Below are 3,505 nucleotides of genomic sequence, written 5' to 3'. Positions count from 1 at the left end.
TGCATGCATGCATGCATACATACATACATACATACATACATACATACATACATACATACATACATACATACATACATACATACATACATACATACATAGAAGTACATCCCACTCGCGGAATATTACGTCACACATATTAACGTCCGAAAGTCTCCGGAGCTGATTGATAATGCAGCACCTCGCAAAGTATCGTCCACGGTGCATTATTTGTGGAGCCATCGACGAGTCTATTGGAATCGGACACAAGGCTTTGAAGCGGCCAGGGCGAAGAAAGAGAATTTTTAATATAACAATATTACAAAAGCTTCTGATGTCCTCAGCCTTGATTCTCTTTGTTACAGATTTGTGATGTGTAATGGAATCTTCTACATCGTAAAAATTAAACACGGCTGGAACCTGCGTGTCCTGCGCACGAACTGTCCTCCAATCAGTGCCAGTAGGACCCTCTGAGTTTAATTCCGATCTGATTTCAGGCTGGAGACAATATGAGGGGGTTGTCTCTCCAGATCACATCATAATGCCCACTAATAGCAAATTTACAATTTTTGCTTGTCCTACTTTTCGATAGATGTATCTTTCTTCGACAACTTTGTAGTTTGTTGCAGATATATTTTGCAACATCTGTCTGTGGTTAGTATGCCCGGAAAGATGATGTATCTGCATTTTTTTAGAGCTGCGTATATATTATTACTATTAAATACGAGAAAAATTCGTACCGGCACCGGGAATCGAACCCAGGACCTCTTAGCTCTGCGCGCTGAGCGCTCTTACCAACTGAGCCATGCCGGGACACGATCCACGGCGCCGGCCGAACCCCTCTCGTAATGCTATATATATATATATATATATATATATATATATACATATACACACATACTGATAAATTACCTATATGTTGAATATTTAAATACTTATATAGTCACAATCATGCCATGGTATGAAAGAAAAATTTCACAACCTCGAGCGGGATTCGAACCTGCGACTTCCTGTACTCCGGTCAGGCTCAGATGATTGTGACTATATAAGTATTTAAATATTCATTAATATGTCACATCAATGGACGTATATACGTCATCCAAAATCGTAAGATGAAGTTTACATTTACCTATATGTTCTTTAAATATGGCGTTACGTAGTACATTTTCTTATTTATTACCAATACTATTAAGTATATAAATGGAAACAACATGAAGAAAGAATGGAACTACATCGTCTACGATTTCAGCTACTCTGTTAAAGTGAAATGGAAAGACGAGAATAGGATGCCCAATAAAAAGACGGCGAAATGTTTTCATTTAACTCTGAAAGCGGAACAGGCGCTTATGCCTAAACCGTGAGAATATGATGATGATGATGATGGCTTACGTACTGAGTGATCGAAATTAAAAAAAAAAAGTTATCCATATCGAAGTCATTCACGAAACCTCTCACGTGACAGCAAAGGAAGAGATTCGTTTTGTATTGCACTCACACATCATACCGAGCAATAACCGTCATCAGTTACTAACAGGCTGAGGTTCAGTTCTAGCGGACACCACAGCGGTGCGTTTAATGACGAGAAAGCGGAGTAATTCGAAGGGACACACAGAACGCTTTCTTGAGTGTGAAGTTTTTATTGCCGTATTTATTATTTCTCAGAAAGGGAAATTGGAAAAGTTTCACTGTTTTCCAACAAGTGTGTGCAAGTTTTGGAGCCATAAACATGTGTTCCGAAGAGAAACGTCATAAAACGGGACCAAGAAATTACTAACGGCTATTCAAGAATACGAACAACAGTCTTAATGTAATTTCGTGCAGTTCTGTACACTCCAAGCCACTGCAAAATGACGCCAACAATGCCTTGACTACAGAAAGTACGGAATATCCGTAGCGTTGACATTCGCAGAGTGCATGTAACATCAGAGAAGCCAACCTACGAAAGATAAAATGCGGGAGATAGCAATTTAGCAAGGGATACCCTTTTTAATAATAACAATGGCAGTAACAGTATTGGTGAGAGCTTTGCCAATCTGCGCGGACAGGCAAAAGAAGTCTCCTCAGCCTCGGACACAGCTGTCGTCCGGATCCTTGCAGCTCGTTTCTTGGAGCGTGGTTCACACCGCCTTAAAGCCTGAGCGGTTTTATTCACAACAATAATAATAATTGATTAAGTGGATAAGCGGAGGAGAAGTCCCCCTGAATGCCCCGCTGGGAGCGGCTCCATCGATCGAGACCTCAATGAGCCCAACGCAAAGGAAACCCGATTCCTATACTTCGTGACCAGAGTTCGGAACAGCAGCTGCCTGTGGTCCGCGACCCACCACACAACACAGTTCTTCACATGCGTCTCTTTCTTATAAGCTGATTACATTCAATGTTATTCATACATTTAATTGTGATTTCCTAGACTAGTTCTCACAGGTTACACCATCATCAAGCGCCGACGGAATTTGGCATTTGGCGACCTGAGTTACAAGATTCGGCTTACGTTTCCTTGAGGAAATTAACCCGAGCAGAATTCGAACCCAGAACTCTTCCAATTCAATAATTTACAAGAAAATTTATCAAAGAGTGATCAATATTGAAAAAGAGTCAAAGACTCCTCATATTGCTGAAGATTAAACAAGATTTTAAAACATGTGCTTTAAGGTCATTGTAACCTATGTAGGCCTACCTGCCAAATATTACAATATTTGTATTACGTAACTGTACGGTAGGTACCCTGCAACGGAGAGTACTGCGATTGCATATTGTTTTAAAACAGAATAGGATTTTTACGATTAGTGTATGCGTAGATTATGGGTTAGAATCTTCTTCTTTCAAGAAATAAAGCACAATAATAATAATAATAATAATAATAATAATAATAATAATAATAATAATAATCATCATCATCATCATCGTCCTTGCAGGTATTAGGCCTACTGGCCTATTACGATCTCCGTCCATCTTTCATAATAATAATAATAATAATAATAATAATAATAATAATAATAATAAAAGTAAAAACAATGATGATGACAATAACAATAATAATAATAAAAATGATTATAAAAATAATAATAAATAATAATGATGATAGTGACAATGACAATAATAATAATAATAATATTAATAATAATCATCATCATCATCATTATCATCGTCTTTGCAGGTATTAAGCCTAGTAGCCTGTTACGATCTCCGTCCATCTTTCATAATAATAATAATAATAATAATAATAATAATAATAATAATAATAATAATAATAATAATATTGACGTCCAGAATCTTTCACCGTGGACAGACTCATCACGCCATGTTTGCAGTTTCTGTTGGGAAAGGTAAATGAGGTAGGAAGTGTATATAGTATTTGTGGACTTACAAAAGGCGTTTGACAGAGTGGATTGGAATAAACTGATGGAGATTCTAAAGAAAATCGGCGTGGATTGGAAAGAGAGGAGGCTGTTCAGTAATCTTTATATGAAACAACGAGTCAAAGTCAGGATAGGAGAAGAAATAAAGCATGCCCTTTATCTCCTACCCT

The 3,505-nt window shown here is 37.6% G+C and overlaps 1 non-coding gene across 1 annotated transcript; it reads right to left on the bottom strand.

The window, feature by feature from the left end:
• Window positions 1-713: 713 nt before the first annotated feature.
• Window positions 714-789, bottom strand: TRNAC-GCA (transfer RNA cysteine (anticodon GCA)). The gene has a single exon. It is a non-coding gene; the product is annotated as a tRNA-Cys (tRNA).
• Between the last annotated feature and the right edge of the window lie 2,716 nt (window positions 790-3,505).

This window comes from Periplaneta americana, chromosome 11, assembly GCF_040183065.1.
Source record: "Periplaneta americana isolate PAMFEO1 chromosome 11, P.americana_PAMFEO1_priV1, whole genome shotgun sequence".
Taxonomy (NCBI): Eukaryota; Metazoa; Arthropoda; class Insecta; order Blattodea; family Blattidae; genus Periplaneta; species Periplaneta americana.
Note: the sequence above shows the minus strand (reverse complement) of the source record. Positions and strands in the feature narration are given on the sequence as shown.